General features: G+C 36.1%; 1 long non-coding RNA gene across 1 annotated transcript in view; it reads right to left on the minus strand.

Annotated features, from left to right (window-relative positions):
- Window positions 1–575: 575 nt before the first annotated feature.
- The window catches only part of LOC147578458 (uncharacterized), a 90,940-nt gene continuing 71,186 nt past the window's right edge, over window positions 576–20,329 (minus strand). The window contains exon 3 of the long non-coding RNA XR_015254283.1: window positions 576–1,817. This is a non-coding gene — a long non-coding RNA (uncharacterized LOC147578458). The remainder of the gene's footprint in view (window positions 1,818–20,329) is intronic.

Genomic DNA, 20,329 nt, shown 5'->3' on the forward strand with positions numbered 1-20,329 from the left:
GCTTGGAGCCTGCTTCAGATTTTGTCTCCTTCTCTCTCTGCCGATCCCCTGCTCACGCTCGCTCTCTCTCTCAAAAATAAACATTAAAAAAAAAATTAGCAATAGCTAATATGTATTGAATGCTTAATATTTTATAACATCATTTTGTAGATATTATGACAAATTCCATTCTGTCTTCAATTATTCAGTTCACTTGTTTCCATGTTGATGTCACCTTTACACACCTAACCAGTGTGTATGACAATGCAGTCAGCACAGCATTAGGCTGAGACTTCACTGAGGAATCCCTTTTATGGATTCCATGGAGTCCTCTATTTTTTTTTTTTTTTAATTTTTTTCCAACGTTTTTATTTATTTTTGGGACAGAGAGAGACAGAGCATGAATGGGGGAGGGGCAGAGAGAGAGGGAGACACAGAATCGGAAACAGGCTCCAGGCTCCAAGCCATCAGCCCAGAGCCTGAGGCGGGGCTCGAACTCTCGGACCGCGAGATCGTGACCTGGCTGAAGTCGGACGCTCAACCGACTGCGCCACCCAGGCGCCCCTGGAGTCCTCTATTTTGAAGGGAGTTGTGGCAGCCAGCAGCTATGGATTCATAGGTGTGTAGAGTAACATAATGTAGAAGGGAATAGAAATGTTGAAGCTTTGGCCCTTTGTGATGCTATCTACAGAAGAAACCTAAAATATATGCATAAAGATCATATTTGCTAGATTTGCTTTCTGTTTACATATTAATATCCTTTTTTGACCCCTGAGGAAATTATAGTTAGAAAATAGGAGATGACCCAAATAAAAAAAGTACCAAGGCATTGGCTCATTTTGTTAATAATTAAGATATTTAAGGATTCCACACAGACCTCTTGGATGTACCTCTAGTCTGCCTGTAAAAATTACTGCCGTTGATTTCACTCCCCTTGGTAGTCTGTTGTTGATGACGGTGCTAATCTAATGACTATGCTGTCACACCTTGTATACAAGGGCTGGTCTGTGGGTTGGGGAGTAAACAAGAACCCTGACAAGGACCACTTTTTAACCACTTTTAAGTCCATGTATTTCCATGAGCGGATAGAGGAAAGGGGTGGGATGTTGGTTGTGGAAAAGAGAAAACTCTAAATTCGTGATAATTTCGTGTTGGCATATGGATCATCAGAATCTGCCCATCTGTCTTCTCACAACCTGTCCCCACTTCCTCTTTGGAGTTTTTTTTAAATTAATCATTTTTTGTTTTTTTGCACCTTGCTTACTCTCTTCCCTTCCTCTCTCCCTTTCTTTCTTCTTCCTCCTCCTCTTTCTTCTCCATTAAGGTCCTTCCCTTCCCCTGCCTTTACTTATCTCCTATGGATAGTCATAATTTGTTCTTTGAATACTTTCTCCCCCGTCCACTAATTTATTTTTTAGACTTTGCCTCTGCAGTAGATGAAATTCATTCTATTTAAGAGCACATCAGTCTTAAGCAGAGCATGTAGAACAGTGGCTCTACTCTGGAAAAGAACAAGAACAGAAAGAATTACTTCCAGGGCAGGTAGGCAGATTAACTTGGTTGCTGAAAAATTAGTAGCTCAGGGCCTTCTTTTCTCTGAACAGAGTCTTGATTTCTCTCCAGAAATGCTTCCCCACCACATAATGGAAACAATGTGTTCAATTAGGAATTGATAAGTGAATATATTCCATAATTTATTTGTTATGAGTAAACAAAGGCTCTCTCCAGTGGAAACCTTGATTCCTCTCCTGTATGGATTTGGATTCTTGTGCCAGAGGCATTCATTCTTCGTCTTGAACACACTGGTGACCAAGATCAGTACTTCTATTTCTTGTGCACTGTTGGAAAAATAGACCACACATGTGAGAAACAAGTTACAGAACACTTTGCAAGGCAACATGTCAACAAGTTGAAATCAATTTGGCACAGTACAAATTGAATACAGAAATGCCCCTCACCTGCATTATTTACAACTACATAGCTCCATGAAGTCAGAAGTATAGTAAAGGTTACAATTATTACATTAGTTAGGGTTAATATTTATTGCAGGGAAGATAACTGAATTTGGTATCAGAAGTGCCATGTTCAAATCCTGCTTAGCTATGCAAACTTTGGTAATTTACTTAAACTTCAATTTGATAATTGGTGAAAGTAATAACAGCAATACTGATAAAGTAATGTCTTTATTTCTAATGTGGAATAAAGGAGATAATTTTAAAACGTTGATTTAAGAAATGATGAGTAAATGCACCTCATCTAAAGGTGACATTGAGCCTTTATTCTTTTCAACAGACTTGGTATTTAAATTTTAATCTTAATGGCCTTTTAAACAAAATAGTATTAATCAAATTTCACAAAGTTCTATCTATTTACTCAACTTTGTCATATGGGAAAGTTTACCTAAAATGTGGGTAAATGTTTGCTTTACTCTATAAAGTAAATAAATTACAGCCACCAGGAATTAATATTTTTATTATAAAGAATCCTATGGTGAAGCTTTTTATAAAACAAGCCTACTGTTTTTTTTTTTAATTTCTATAGATCTTTTCTCCAAGCTATTGCAAAGCTAATACTGCAACACCTATAAACAGCTTCACAACAATTAAAAAAAAAAAAAAAAGCAACTACCAATTTGCCACCACATAGGCTCTGGTGTTAAAGGAAATGGGTTAATTGTAAATAGTATTTACAAAATCGCCATGTATCAACTTTTCAAAATCTGTTCCACTGGCTTCAAACCTTTCTACCTAATATTCAGACCTATAGATAAAACTGGCATCATACAAGGAAAAAAAAAAAGTGTAGTTGGAATCCTTACTGAACATTGTGGGAGGAGACTGCAACTCTTCAGGTAATCAGGTTTAAATGTAGTTAAACAGATCATTGTACATTCAGCATGAAGGTGGCTCCCTTTAGATCCCAAACAGGGACAGTACTGCAATATAGTGGCAAATAGCAACTTGATCGAGATTTTTTCTTAAGCATCTCCACTTAAAATAGCACCATCTACTGCATGTACAATTCATGTGCCCAGTGTCTTTCTTGATATATTGCATATCAAGTATGTATAGTTTCAGCAGGAAACCATAATGGATTTTTTCCTAATGTTCATTTATTTATTTGAGACAGAGAGTGAGCAGGGGAAGGACAGAGAGAGAGGGAGAGAGAGAATCCCAAGCAGGTTCCTGTACCATCAGCACAGAGCCTGATGCAAGGCTCCATCCCACAAACAGTGACATCAGGACCTGAGCTGAAATCAAGAGTCATACGTTAAACCTACTGAGTCACCATGGTGCCCTGGAGTTTTTTTGTTTTTTTTTTTTTAAAGATCAAGCAGTTAAAGTTGTGGTTAAAAGGAATGGTGGTGTATCAAGACCTTTATAATCGGATACTGATTTTGTATCCTGCACTGTGTAGAAAGCATTTTGTAGCATTTCTTCTTAATAGTATGATTTCCTCAGAGATCTAGTTTGAAAGCCAGAAAAAGGGCTTATAATGGGGGATGTAGGGGAGATGTCATTTGTAACTAAGACACTCATGTTTATAACATGCATACTTTTAGATGTTGCTAAGTGTTCCAGTCTAAAATGCAGAATAGATTCAAGTTCTTCTAGTAAGTTTTAGAAAAAAATGGCAATAGTCTCTTTAGAAGTTCAGTGAAATACATGGACAGCCAGAGAAAAGTCAGCCTGCTTAAAATTTGTTGTGCTAATTCTGAAAAGGGGGTTATGTCTGTATGATTAGTATTATCACATTGAAAGTCGGGATGTCCATTACTGTTTGATGCAATTTTTTTAATGTTTTAATGCAATTTGCTTATGTAGGATAAAGTTTTTGGTGCAGTTCAATATTCTGAGAAGACTTATCTAGAACGTCTCACCTCCATTTTTGGTAACAAGTTAACAGACCAGGGTCATTTGCTTCCTGACTCGGACTCTGTCCAGATGGGCTTTTGCCATCATGCAGATTTGTTCCAAAGGGTCAGACACTGAGCACTCAGACTGATGGCGAGAACCAGGTGTTAAAAATGGAGGCCATGTGTGTCGTTGAGCTCTTGAATGCAATGGCTATTTCTGTCAGCTGCTGTGATTGACTCTGCTACTTGTTTAAGTTGTTCTTTCCCAGAAGGCTCCTTGAGGATTACTTTGTGGTCCTTATTGACACCTTTAAACTTTCAATAGCCATTATATTTACACTTTTTTTTTATCCTGTCATAACATTTTCCATCAGAATTATATTGATTTCTTTTTGTGAAAAATAATCCTCATAGTGACTGAATTTTTTCTATTTCTGCCAGGAAAAAAAAAGCTATTAAAACGCTTACACATCTCTCTCAAAGTGATCCTGTGCATTTAAAATACTTTTGTAATAATAAATACCACACAGACATATGTATCCAGTAAAGGGTTTCCATTTTTATGACACTTGCTTCTCAAGAACAGACATATTCTTTAAAGGAAAAAAAAGAAAGTTGCCAGCTCTGAATTGATTGACATTTGTTTACTTAACTCTCTCCTTTTGAAATCCTGCACACCTATTTCAACCTTGAACAGTTTCCAACTGTGGTATACTGGAACATTTTTTCATTTATTAAGTTCAGTGTTGCCAACCCAAACAAAGTATAATCAGCGATGATCCGAGCAGACCAAGCTGTCTAGCACCATACAATGTATCTGCATACTAATTTCCAAATTCCCTCACATTTCCAGAGAACTAATGGGATCATTTTCATTCTGTTACAGCAACTCAACAGTTACTGAATCACCATCTGTGTTTTCGTTAACCTGAATCAGATATGAATTCTGTTATTGCAAGGTAGAGCAGCTTGTTTAATGATTCTTAATCTTTTCTTTAATTAAATCATGCAGCCAACCTGAAAAATCTATCTTAATGCAAATTAGGAGGTTTTTTGGCATTCGCTTACAGTAATGCACTAATAAGGTTAATTTATGAAGGTTCTCTTCCAGTCTGTACAGATGATATTTGTTCACTGCATATTTTTAGCATATTGTCCCTTTTTGTAATATTTTAAGTAATAAAAACAGAGTTATTTTTCACTTACACAAATGAGAGATACTGTAAGCAGCACTCTCTGTTAACCAAAACTAAGTACAAAAAACAAAGAATTCTAGGTAAGGGGAGAATTCATTTTGTTAAATTTCAAATGCCAGTTCTCTGGAAATAATGGTCTCTCTTCAACCATTTTCAGTTTCTTAGGAGAAGAGAGCTGAATAATTAGGTGAGAAGGTCCCCTGAACTTTTTAAAAAACCTTTTGGATGGGAGTTAGTAATATAAAAAGTAAAGAAACTAATTTTATCTAAACTTATCAAAATGCAATTCATTGACAGTTATGTAACTGATAATTTCAAACGACCTTGTCTAAATTCTTTTCAGTTAGGTATTTATATTTTCATAATGCTAGATTCAGGATAAACATATAATTTTGGAGCTGGAAAAGACTATAAAAAATAGTATGGGATAAAATGAAATAGCAACTTCTAAGAACAGTGGGATTAAAAGTTAATAAATGAAAGAATGATACTAACTTTATCATTCTAATTACCTATGAGGCTTTCCTTCATGACCTGGCTCTAATCATCTTATGTGGCAAATCATGTCATGTCATGATCAAGACTTATAGTTAGTTCCTGTATCTACTGAGTCTTCTAAATCTACATGGAACAAAAGTCATTTGCATGAGTTTGTCATGGTAACTATATGAATTTCAGGGCCATATATATGCAAAGTATGTTACATACATGGAAAACTGTAAATATAAACAAGGTAGTAGATCTACTGTCAGAAACTAAAATTTACTGGAGGGATTATTAGCTTTGCTCAAAAGGTTTTCTAATGTGATTTCAAGTGAAGTATCAGTATTTTAGGAAGCATTTGTATTTCCCTTGCATGCTTTGGCCAATTTGCATGATTTCTCTCTAGTTAGACTGCTGTTTGCAAAGAATGGACTAAACTTTTAATACGATTAACTTCTGTTTCACATTACACTTTGAAATGTTCCGTAGAGGATAACTTTTTTTTTTTTTTGTTTTGATCTCGTCATTTATTCCTATGACATTTAAGCACAATCTCTAAATGATCGTCTGATTAAAGACATGTAATTTTTTTTAACGTCTATTTATTATTGAGAGACAGACACAGAGCCTGAGCAGGGGACGGGTAGAGAGAGGGGGAGACACAGAATCCAAAGCAGGCTCCAGGCTCTGAGCTGTCAGTACACAGCCCGACGCGGGGCTCAAACTCCCAAACTGTGAGATCATGACCCGAGCCCAAGTCCGTCCCCCAACAACTGAGCCACCCAGGCACCCCTGATTATATACATTTTAATGTCACAACCTATTTCTTTAGAACATAACTAGGTATAAGCTATTTCCAAAATGAAATTTCCTTGTTTGTTACTTATGAGGAAAATTAAAGTTAACTTTTCTTTAAATGCATTTTGGGAGATTTCATTATGGAATTCTGTGGTATGAGTATGTCATCTATCGCCCAAAGCACTGAGAAATAGTATAAGTAAAAGATGAGTGCTGTGGCCTTAAAAAAAGTAATAAATTGCAGAATACATTGCTTTGGTTACGACTAGGCCCCTAAGCTTTACCTCCTTTATCTATAGTATAAATATATGCAAATCTTGACCCATGGTTTTATTTCTCCTAGACTTTGAAAAGATAAAAACAAGCTGATTAATGAGGTAACAAATGTATTATTGCCTTTAACTTCCAAAGTCCAGTATGGCTGTTGACTATATTTATTATACCTCCAGGTAAAATTCAGTCCACAGGGAACTGAGCCCAACAGAAAGCATCAGTCATTTGAAGAATAATTACATAGCTTAATTATAATTAGAATCAAAGCAAGACACTGGTATTCAACTGCCACCAGCAAGTGGAATAAAGTATTTCAAATACCTCAGGTCAGAGATTAGAAAATATACAGGCATTAAAGTAGAGATATTCTCTGGCATGAGTGAAACCCAACGACACAGAAATAGTTTTATGTAGCAAATTGGTAAGTTACATTGCCTTTTTGCTTCTTTGAGGCAGAATCTATAAAATACTGAATTATTACCTTAGAGCAAAGCTGCTATTTTAAGAATTTTAAACTAATATTGACTGCTGTCAGATCAGTTTCTAGATTTATTGACTTAAGAAGTAGATATAAACTGAGGTGAAGGCAAGGTCAGGTCAATATTTATCTTGTGAATCAATAGATTTTGATACTAACAAAAAATGAAGCTCAATAAATATGTGGTTAATAGGAAGAAGAAAACTCGGATCAAAAAGTTTGTAATTTTGAAATTTCCCGAGCAAATTTGACTCGCCAGTTTCAAATATTATGGAGTATTATATGCCCTCGGGGTATACAGGAGAAAAGAATTCCGACTAGTAGTACTGAGAACTTAAGCTGTATAACAGACATGTGCAATGTTCCTGTCTCTGTAAGACAAATGTTTTTCAATCATATTGTTTTATTAGTTATTAAGTTATTTCCTCATTGTAGCTTTTATTTATCTGCCCCAGAAGAGAAAGAAACAAATAAGAGAATGTTTAATGCTGAAGTGGGATTCTGTTCAATTTTTAACCTAATGTCATTTGAGATGTGGTTCCTGGAATGAACTAGAATTGCTTGGTTTGACTTGTATCTTAATTCATCTTTGTAGCTTCTGTGTGCTCCAAGCTACCTGACTGTCTTACTCTGTTCCGGTTTCTGTACCAAAATATCACAGACTGGGTAGCTTCTGGAGAATAGAAACCTATTCTCACAGCTCTGGAGGCTGGAAGTCGGAAAGCAGGATACCAACATGAGCAGGTGAAGGCCCTCTTCCACGTTGTAACCTTCTCATGGTAGAAGCAGACAAGAAAGCCTTCTGTGGTCTCTTTGATAAGGATACTAATTTCATTCTGCTCTCATGTCCTAATCACCTCCCAAAGCTCTATTAATTAAGATGACATTGGGCATTAGGATTTTAACAAGAAGTTGAGGGGGACATAAAAATCCAGATCATAGCGCTGGCATACTGTAACACCAAAATGTTTAATTAGTGAACAGATTTATTACTTTTCCATAATTTCGGACTGCAGATTCTTGAGACACTTCAATCCCTCCAATCAGTTCCAGCCAATAGAAAGTTGGTCCAATGTACTGAAGGCCATAAGAAAATTCTACACAACATAAGGTCTCTGCTCTCCAGGTTCTTCCCATCTAATGTGAGTTTACAGAGCATGACAGACCCCGAGGACTCTTTATGAAGGATCATGTAGCTAAATAAGAATTGTCATATTGTAAAATCTGCACATAAGACCCAGAGATATGAAGTGCAGTTACATCAGGGGAGACTTTTGGGGTCCTAAATAAAGTGAATTGGGAGTAGATCCATAGTCTAGTCTGTATCAACAACAAAACACAAGATAAAGATATTTGTTCATCTAGTCTATCATCAGAATACTTAATATTTTGGTTAGAAAATTATCACAGAAAAATATGTTAAAAGTCTAAGCTGAAATATAACCTTCAAAATTATAGAGGGTCACGTTTTCCCCGGCCCCTAGGAAATTTCTTTTTATACAAACCACCTTCTCTTTTGTGTGTTATATGCCACCTCTAAGCTTTTACAGGGCAGAGAATAGGACGTCATCATTCTACACCTTCAGTGCCAAGTAAAGGAGTCTGCACATAGTAAGTCCTTACTCAACAAATGCGGGTTGAATAAAACTTCATAAAAAAAATTACTGTAATAGATCACTACTGTCCTCAACTGGAATTGGTTGTTAATGGATTCCCTGACAAAATGTTTCATTACCTAGATGTCTGTGAGAAAAGATAGTGCTGCATTTTTTGGAATAAAAATTAAATGCATTAGCCATCGTGTGTGTTCCCATAGTATTTTCCACATGACCCCACAGTGTGTCACAATTTAAAGAAATATGTCTACTTGGTGTACTAGATTATTGGACTGCGTTTTCTTTTTATTTATTTATTTACTTGGCACCTATAGGGCCTAACACCTTACCTTCCTTCTAGTGGAGATTCAGTCTTTGTTGAAATATTATCCTTATATAGAAACTTGTGATAAATGAATTACTGTAATAAATTTTAGCAAATGAGGGAAAACTTTTAGGACTGCTTCTCTTTGCTGTGAAGACACTCACTTTGTGAAAAATAGGGGGAAAATAGACTTTTTATTATGTCATCTTATTTTGTTTCTATTGACAGATTTATCAGGATCTTTTGCACAAAGTAGATTTAAAGTATATAAACAATTTTTTTCTAGGTTTACAGACTCAAAAACTCCACATTTTAGTGTGAATGCTAGTAACTTTAAAATGCAGGCTTATTTGGATAATTCAGACACAAACTAACAAGGTTTGAATGCATTTTTATAGAAAAAGAACACAGCAAACTGGACAGTGGCAAGAGTCACCAGGAAGAAGACAACCATTTCAAGGTACAGAAGTTTATTGCCAATCTGACAATCATTTCTAGTCCACAACCTCCAAGTGCTAATTGCAAACTTGGGGGCTGTGCTTCACCAAGAGGCAGAAATTATGCATTTCCCAAAGTGTGGTCTATGGGTAGGGTGAGCACATTGTCGGGCATCCAAACCTAAACACTTAAAGGGGGGGTGTGTTTAATAATGTCTATTTATTAGTATTAAGAGTAACGGTGGGACTATCAGGCCAGGAAAGATCATTGCCCAGAGGGGACCACTCATATTGGCATTATTATTTGGCGTCCTTATTTTACAGAGTGAATTCTGGGCTCTGGTCTCATTGAATTCGATAGAATCTAAAACTGGGCTGGGACTCGATGTTTTTACAAGCACCTGAAATGGTAGCCATGCAGATTTATGTTGGGTAAGTTGGAGTTGCAGCAATAGGTCAAAAAGGGGCAAACTCACCATGAAGAGACAGTTTACACAACTTCACACTTGCCCAGGACAATTTCACTCCTTAGCACACCTGAACATGTTAGACTCCTGAGTCTGTAAGATTTGCAAGATTTAGGATATAGAATTTTATAGTGGGGCCCCGAACATATAAATCCCCTATTTTACAAATTTGGTCCATAAAATCAGGCTGAGTAAAGAGAACAAGACTTCGTACAAACTGCAGTCTTTTACCAGGCATCACAAACGTCTCCCGGTGACTTACCCAAGAACAAATACGGAAATTAAACAGGTGGGATTTAAATTTTTCTTTAATGTTTATCTATTCTTGAGTGGGGGAGGGAGTAGAGAGAGAGAGAGAGAGAGAATCCTAAGCAGGCTCCAGGCTGAGCTGTCAGCACAGAGCCCCATACAAGGCTCGAACTCATGAACCCTGAAATCACGACCTGAGCCTAAGTCGGATGCCTAAACGACTGAGCCACTCAGACATCCCTGAAACAGGTGGGATTTATATAAACTACTTTATTATCACCCCTACCCCCACAATCCTAGGAGCCCCAAAACAAATATAAATTTAACAAGAGACAAAGCTTTTTTTTATCCTCAATAAAAACTATAAAGATTCTTCAAAACTAGTGTTTTAAGATCACATTTTAACTTAAAATACTTTCCAGAAGATTCAAAGGAAATATATTATTCTCAGAAAAAATTTTCAGAGTCCCTGATTATTGCACCCATCATTTCACTACGGTGAATTCTGGCCTGTAAAAGGCAGAGTACAGCACTGACCGGAACCAAACAGAAATCATTTATATTCAACTTTTCCAAAACATGACTCTTATAGTGGATTTTCTAAAGAATGTTATCTGCCAAGAAATAAGCAACGGGAGGAATAACCAAGTGTAGAAAGAAAAAGTTTTTTTTTAATTTATTATCAATTGTGATACATGCATATTTCTATATTTAATATTAAAACATTATAATTATAACTTAAATGCTTAAATATTATTTGACCCGAAACACAAGAAAAAAATCAAACGTGGTTTCTCAAAGCTGAAAGAACGATTTCTCATCTAAAACAAAAAAGGCACCATTTGTTTGATATTTTGATGAATAATTAATTTTATCACAGCTAAGATGACAGCTAATATTAGAAAATTGAATTATTAATTTTCAAATGTGCAATAAAAAGCAGAATAAACATAAACTGAGATGTGTTTTACGTATGGGTTGTATTGCTTACATATTCTATTTAAGAAAAATATCAAAGGAAACAGAAGGAATTAAAAATCTTGTCAACACTTCTGATGAATTCTTTTACTCAGTACTTTCTTTGCCACTTTAAAATATAAAGCACAAATAACATTATCTGATAATAAATGTGATTATTGAATGCTAAAGATAGACATTATCCATATCTCACATCTTTGTGTACTAATTCCAGGCAGGAGAGCTAAATTACAAAGCAATAATGAGAAATATCTATGGTCTTAACAAATTCACCTCTAATCTTCACTGGATTAGTTTCAGAGATGAAAACTATTTCTTTAGAATAGGCTTGTTATTTTTTTAGTCATGATCTTTTTGTGACAGTTATTCTTGTTACTTCATGGAATAAAATTCAAAGAGGTCTCAGTCTTCCTCAAATGCACAATGTTCAAGGTTCAGTCCAAAAACAGGGACAGACTCTATACAGCTCTGTTGCACTGGGGGCCAATGCTGATGCCCTAATACCTCCTCATACACCTCCCCTGAACTCTTGAGCCTTCAAAGCCTTAACACTTGATTCCTAATTAAGAAGGTATTTCCATAGTGTTGGCGTCCTAAGCACTTAAGCAGTATAGAATAGGACCACTACTCAGAGCAAAAGGACAACTAGAGGACATGCAGAAGTGGCTGGAAGGCCAACAGACCGACAGACATTTTTAGGCTGTAAGTCCTTATTAGAAGAAAGCAGTTGTTTATCCCTGACCTCACAAGGATTTAATCCAGATAAAAGATGAGTTCATATCCATTAAAGCAAAATGGCTTTTGTTCTTCATTGTGCCATTTACTATTCAGGCACATGGGTCAGGGAGCGCAAAAAGGAAACTTTCACAATACTGAAGTAGGACCCCAAGTAGAAAGTGATTTGACTTATAGCTCATCTAATCTGGACAAGAATGACTCTAAACAGGAATGCTTCTGTGATGATATTCAAAACAATAATGTTTAATCACTATTTTTGTACTCTACCATACCATGTATGCCCCCACTGAGGGGTCTATGTATGCTACTAGATTTTTTTAAGTTTATTTATTCATTCTGAGAGACACAGAGACAGTGTGATCAGGGGAGAGGCACAGAGAGAGGGAGGGAGAGGGAGAATCCCAAGCAGGCTCTACACGGTCTGTGCAGAGCCAATGCAGAGCCCCATGTGATATAAAACACATGTTTTATATATTATATACATCAAGTGACACACTTATTAATAATCCAAATAACCTATGAGACAGAGAGAGAGAGAGAACAAGCAAGGGAGAGGCAGAGGCAGAGAGACAGAATCCTAAAAGAGAGAAAGAGGGAGAGGGCTAGATCTCATGACTGTGAGATCAGGACCTGAGCCAAAATCGAGTCCAACACTTAACTGACTAAGCCATCCAGGCGCCCCTATGCATCTTTCTTTAAAAGATTAAATAACTTGCCTAATATTGTATAACCGGAAAGAAGCTGAGGTAGAATTCAAATCCCTTTTCCTGATATTACACCACAATCTAAGTTAAACTATTAAAGTGTCTGAGAATTGGGGTACCTGGGTGGCTCAGTTGGTTAAGCATCCAACTTTGGCTCAGGTCATGATCTCACGGTTTGTGAGTTTGAGCCCCACGTTGGTCTCTGTGCTGACAGCTCAGAGCCTGCTTCAGATTCTGTGTCTCCCTCTCTCCCTGCCCTCCCTCCCTTGCTCATGCTCTGTTTCTCTCTCTCATATATGTAAAAAAATTTCACATATATTATTATAATAGCCTCAAAACTGGTTTTCCTGCCTTTGTTCTTGTTTCCTATGGCAGAAATTTCTAGACTTGTATGTCTATTTTCCTTGAAGGTGGACACCGAACCAAGAACTAAAATTCCAAGCCTACTAGTCCATTGGTGGAACTATGTGAATAATTATAGCCAATGGAAGGCAACAGGTTGGGTCACGTTTCTAAGTGGAGGTTGTTGAATATGCAGTAACTACTTCTCACATTCCTCTTCCTCAGAAACCATGGAGATCTGTTGCGGAAGGCCACTGCGTCACAGGATGGAAGGAGTATGGATCCATAGGTCACTAATTAAAAGGGCATGATCCAAGAGAGCTGCTCATCCAGGGACATCAACATTGGAGTTTGTGTGAACAATAAATACAATTTTAATAAGCCTCTGATATTTTCAGATTGTCACTACCTTTATGCTAACGGACATATTTCCCTACAGCCTATTCTCCACCAAGCTGAGTGACGTTATTAAAACAAAGCTCAAATTACACCACTCTTTTGCTCATGTACTTTACTCCAGTCACACAGGCCTCCTGGCTATGCCTGGAATTCACCACTATTCCACTTCAAGCCTTTTTACTTTTTCTATGCCTACTTCCTTGTCTTGTCACCCTCTTAGCCTTTCCTTGACCAAATTATTTAAAATGAAATCTGAGTCTTACATCTTATATTGCCTTTCCTGTTCGAATTTTCTCCAGAGGACTTACAACTATCACACAATATTTATTTGTTTTGTGTTTTGGCTGTTTGAACTCCCACACCTTGAAACACATCGAGAACATTGTAGGAAACCAGTAAATATTTGTCAAATGAAAGAATGAATTGATTCAACAAATTCATTACAGTTTTAATCTACTCAAACATTCGACATTCACTGAGTTCAATACATGTCTCTGGGTTACAGAATACACACACACACACACACACACACACACACACACACACACACACCATCCTTCATCTCTCACTAAGCTTTTAGGTATCAATTTAAATATTGCTTCCTAAAGCCAAAAGCTCAATTCTCCTTTTTTGATGCCTTCGTCCATTATCAATCATGCTCTGCTCACATTATCATGCAAGTTTTTATATACAGCCTATCTGTATCTATTCCCAACTATATGTACTTTCCATAAGAGCAGGAATCATGAGTATTATTCAACCTTGCATCTCTACCATTTGTCACAGTTATGGTTCATAAAGTAATTAAACTTTGAATTCACAGATATAAAACACTATTGCTTTGAATTTAGCAATTTAGAGATTTCTGTTAATTATATGGATTACGGTTTCATGGTATGAAGAGTGATAGGAAGAAACTAGAAGATTGAGGAGTAATTTTTATAAAAGAATAGAAGCTATTCCCTTCAAGCTTATGTGGTCTGAGGCATGAATCAAGGGTGATTTTCTGGCACCAAATGTTTATGGTGAGGCAAGGAGGTTATGGGCTAAGGGTCCTGAAGGGAGAAAATATTCTCACTTTCTGTCTGAAGGCACAAAAGGACCCTAATTACATGTGTCTGAGCCTTTTAAAGACAATTTTGACCAATATCAAGCCCCTAGAAATAATTACCCTGGGACTTCTTACTTTGAAAACTTAGTTGGTTATCCACAGGTTTGTTCGTGTAGTCATTTAAATTATTTTTCAGCATATATTTATTCCCTCCTTATCCCTAACTTAGTTCTATGTTCTCATGGTGGACAGAATGTACTTTTCTACTCCTTGACTTGTTTGGACAATTGGATATTAGATTATGAGATGGTGTGATGTTCAGAATATTCTTACATTGTCAGACTTGTGCTCTTACATTCCTGTATTATTGTATGAAAAGAACATGCCTCAAATACATATTACTGCTGGCCCAAGGAAGAGAGATGTGTGGGACAGATCTGAATCCAGCCCACATTCTGAAGTAAAGTCCAACTAAGCCTAGCCTAGATTAGCCCAGCTTTGGACACCTGCAGATTGTGACTGAGAAGTCTCTAAGTTTGGAGATGATTTTTATGTAATTATTGTGAAAAGAACTGATAGAGAACTGTCCTTTTTTTCTTCCTTTCTTTCCAAAAATTTTTAAGGAGGCCAGGCAAGAAGTTTTACTTCTACATCTCTGATGAAAGTACTAGATATTTCAGAGAAGGGCAGGGAAGATGGCAGAGGAGGAGGATCCTGAGCTTACCTTGTCCTATGGACACACCAAAACAACTACTTATGTTACAACTACCTCCGGAAACAAGCTGAATGCTGGAAGAATCGACCTTCTACAACTGGTTATAGAGTGAAGGCCACATCAGAAAGGGTCAGGGGAGCAGGGATGTGGTCAGGAACCAAACCCCTGGCCTGACTGACCACTAATGAGAGGGATTAGCACCGAGAAACGAGGGGATCAGATCACATACCAGGTATCTCTGGCCCTGGGGATACATGCTAAGAAGATGAGTCCCCATAACATCTGGCCTTGAAAGTTGGCAGGGCTTAACTCCAGGAGACCCAGAGGGCAATAAGAAACTGAGTCACAGTATGTTAAATAACTGTGCTGGAGGTACAGCACAGAAACAGCTTGAAAACAGTAGCTGGGATATATGTGAAGCTATACTGACCAATTTTAGGACACGTGCCAAAGCGGCAGGGATCTGCAGATTTCTCCAGGAACAAAAGTATTAGTGGTGCTATTTCGCTTGCCCTCCTGCAGCCTAGATAGCTGGATGCTTGTGGGAGCTAGTTCTAACACTCCCCATTTACCTTGATAGCACTATGTGAGCTGCCCTGATGTCCCCTCCAGATCTGTCCCACCCAAACTGCCTGCCTTGGCAGGTTACCCTCCAAAGTGGCTCCTGCCTCACCACACAGATGGTATTGGTGTTCCTCCAAAATGATTCCTGCCCTGGGGGTCGGAAGATAACCCAACATACGAGCATGTCCACAGGCACCTAAGCTAGCTAAAAAGGGAGCAAGCCCTAACCTTTCGTGTACCCACAGCTGTCAGAGCTGATAAACACAAACAACCAGGATGTGGGCCAGTCTTGTACACTAGCAAGCTCATGGCACCTGTATCTGGGCTTTAACAGTGTTAGGAGCAAACTCTTCCCAGTGTGCCCACAATAGGCAAAGCAGGTCACTGTAGCCAGCTGGGCTAAGTGCCAGCCCCAACCACCAATGTGCCCACAGCAATCATAGCTGAGCAACAAAGGGATACAAACAGCCCACAAAAGGGACACCCCTGGAGCTCCTAACTCTGGAGACTAGGGGGATTGAGTTACAGGACAGCACAGAATCTCTTCTACACAAAGCCACTATTTTCAAAACCAGGAGGATATAGTTGGCCTACCTAATATATAGAAACAAACACAGAGAGTTAGACAAAAATGAGGAGACAGAGGGATATGTCCCAAGTAAAGGAACAAGACAAAAATCACAGAAAAAAAAAAAAAAGCCCTAAACAGCATGAAGAAAAGTAATAAAATTGGCAAAGAGTTCTGAATAATGGTCCTAAAGATATTCACTAAACTTGAGAAAAAAGGGGATGAAGTCAGTGAGAATTTCAACAAAATTATAAAAGAAATATATAAAAAAATAAGAGCTGGGGAATTTAATAACTGAAATGAAAACTATACTAGAGGGAATCAAAAGCAAATTAGAGGATGCAGAAGAACAGATCAGTGATCTGGAACACAGGGTAACAGCAACCAAGCTGAACAGTAAATATAAAAAATAAAAATGAATGCAAATATGTTGAAGGAACTTAGAGACATCACCAAGTGTAATAACCTTTGTGCTGTAGGGGAATCCAAGGAGAAGAGAAAAAAGAGGGCAAAAACTTATTGGAGGAAATAGAAGCTGGAAAATTCCCTAATCAGGGCAAGAAAATCCAGGAATCACAGACAGCCCCTAGAAGTTGAAGCCAAGAATTTTGACACCAAGACACGTAATGGTTAAAATGTCAAAAGGTAATGATAGAGAATCAAAAGCAGCAAGAGAGAAGCAACAGATAACGCACAAGGGAAACCTCATAAGGACAGTCGCTGATTTTTCAGGAGAATATACAGACCAAAAGGGAATGGCATGAAATATTCAAAGTACTGAAAGAAAAAAAAAAAAAAAAAAAAAAAAAAAAAAAAACAACAACCCACAACCAACAATACTAGAATGCTATACCTGGCAAGGTTATCATTTGGAATTGGAGATATAAAGAGTTTTCCAGACAAACAAAAGTTAAAGAAGTTCATCACCACTAAGCCAACTTTAAAAGAAATGTTACAGATGATTTTTTAAATAGAAAGGCCATATCTAGAAGAAAATTATAAAAGGAAAAAATTCATAGGTAGAAGCAAACACAGAATAAGATTAAGTACTTATAAAGCCAGTAAAGAGGTTAAAACATAAAAGTAATAAAATTTAAGTATTATCTACAAAAATGATTCAAGGGATAAAGATGTAAAATATTTAAAAAATGTAAAAATATGTAAAATATAACATTGTGTATATATATATATATATATATATATATATATATAAATATATATAAAACATGGAGGGAGAATAAAAGTTCAGTGCTTTATGTGTTCAAACTTAAGTGACCCTCAACATAACCATTATACCCAGAAGATGTTATATATGAATCCCATCATAACCACAAATCAAAAACCTGTAATAGATACACACCCATAAAAAATAATAGGAATCCAAGCATAACAATAAAGAAAACCATCAAACCATAAGAAAAAAGAAAAACAAAATACAAAAACAACCAGATAACAATTCACAAAAATGGTAATAACTGCATACCTATCAATAATTACTTTAAATGTAACTGGTCTAAATACTCTAAAACTCAAACAGTGGCAGAATGGATTTAAAAAAAAAGACTCATCTATAAGCTGCTTACAGGAGACTACTTCAGACCTAAAGACACATACAGACTGAAAGTGAAGGGATAGAGAAGGTTATTCCATGAAAACAGAAGAAAAAAAAAAAGACAAAATAGACTTTAAAACAGACTGTAACAAGAAACAAAGAACGATGTTACATAATGATAAAAAGAGACAATCCAATAAGGGGATATAACAATTGTAAATATCTATGCACCCAATATAAGGGCAAATAAATACATATAGCAAATATTAACAGACATAAAGGGTGAAATTGACAGTAATACAACAATAGGTAACTAATACCCTACTTACATCAGTGGGTCATCCACACACAAAAAATCAATAAATAGTGCTATGAACAACACATTAAACCAGATGAACAGATACAGCCTGAAATTTCATCCAAAAGCAGAATACACATTACATTCAAGTACACATGGAACATTTCCCAAGATAAATCATGTTTTAGACCACAAAAAGTCTCAATAAATTTAAGAAGATTGATATATATCATGTATCTTTTGAGACCATGATGGAGTAAAACTAGAAAATCAATCACAAGAAAAAAAAAAAACTGAAAAAAAAAAACACAAACACATGCAGGCTAAACAACATAATGTTAAACAGCCAATGGGTCAATGAAGAAATCAAGCAGAAAAAAAACAAACAAAAAATGTGTGGAGAAAAATGAAAATGAAAGCTATCTGAAATCTTTGGCACACAGCTAAAGCAGTTCTAAGAGGGAAATTTATAGTGATACAGGCGTAATTCAAGAAACAATAAAATTTCAAACAATCTAACCTTACACCTAAAGGAAACAGAAAAAGAACAAAGCCCAAAGTCAGTAGAAGGAAAGGAAGACAATAATAAATGTTAGAGCAGAAATAAATGAAATGGCGACTAAAAAAAAACAATAGAAAAGATCAGCAAAACCAAGAGATAGTTCTTTGAAAAGAAACCAAATGTATAAACCTTCCATAAGACTCATCAAGGAAAAGAGAGAACCCAAATAAAAACCAGAAATAAAAGAGAAGTAATATCCAATAATACAGAAAAACAGGATTATAAGAAACCACTATGAAAAATTATATTCCAAACAATTGGGCAACCTAGAAAAAATAAATTTCTAGAAACATGCATAGACAATCTAAAAAGCCTGTTACTAGTAGTAATATTAATCAAAAAAAGTCCAAAAAATAAATGCACAACAACAACAGAAACAACAAAAACACATCAACAAGGAAAATTCCAGACCCAAATGGCTTCACAGGTGAATTTTACCAAACATTTAAAGAATTAATACCTATTCTTCTCAAACTATTCAAAAACATACAAAAAGGAAAGCTTCTGAATATATTCTACAAGGCCAGAATTACCCTGATACTAAAACCAAAGACACTACAAAACAGGAAAACTTTAAGTAAATATCTCTAATGAAAATAGATGCAAAGGACCTCAACAAAATATTAGCAAACTGCATTTATCAATACATTAAAGGGATCATTCACCATGATCAGGTGGGATTTTTTTCTGAGGATGCAAGGGTGGTTAAATACTCACAAATCAATAGGAATTATCATATTAATAAGAGGAAAGATAAAAATTATATGATTGCCTCAGTAGATGCAAAAAAAGCACTTGACAAAATTCAGCACCCATTCATTACATAAATCCTCCACGAATATGAGAAACCCACAGCTAACATCATACTCAATAGTGAAAAACTGACAGATTTTCCTCTAAGATCAGGAACAAGACAAGGATGTCCACTATCACAACTTTTATCAATATAGTACTGAAAATCCTAGCCAAATCAATCAGGCAATATACATATATACATACATGACTTACAAATTGGAAAGTAAGAAGTTAAACAGTCAATATTTTGAGACATGATACAATATATAGAAAAACCTAAAGACTTCACACACAAAAAACTATTAGAAGTAATAAATGCATTCAATATGCAAGATACAAAATGCAGAAAAACTTATTGTGTTTCTATACACTAATAACAAAGTAGCAAGAAGAGAAATTAAGAAAACAATCCCATTTACCATGATACCAAAAAGAATAAAATACCTAGAAATAAACTTAACCAAGGAGGGAAGAGACCTGTATTCTGAAAACCATAAAACACTAATGAAAGAAATTGAAGATAACACAAACAAATGGAAGAATATTCCATGATCAGGACCGGAAGAATTAGTATTGTTAACATGCCCATACTACTCAAAGCAATCTACAGATTCAAATGCAATTCCTCTCAATATGCCAATAGCATTTTTTCACAGAACTAGAATAATTCTAAAATTTGTATGAAATCACAAAAGACCCTGAATAGTTAAAGCAATCTTGAGAAAAAAGAAGAAAGCTGGAGATATCACAATTCCAAATTTCAAAATATACTATAAAGATGTAGTAAGCAAAACAACATTGTACTGGCACAAAAATAACATACAGACCAATGGAACAGAATAGAGGCCAGAAATAAACCCACATTTATAGGGTCAATTAATCTATGATGAAGAAAGAAGGGATATACAATGAAAAAAGATAGTCCCT

The sequence above is a fragment of the Puma concolor genome, chromosome C1, assembly GCF_028749965.1.
Source record: "Puma concolor isolate L17-30 chromosome C1, mPumCon1.1.hap2, whole genome shotgun sequence".
NCBI classification, from domain to species: Eukaryota; Metazoa; Chordata; class Mammalia; order Carnivora; family Felidae; genus Puma; species Puma concolor.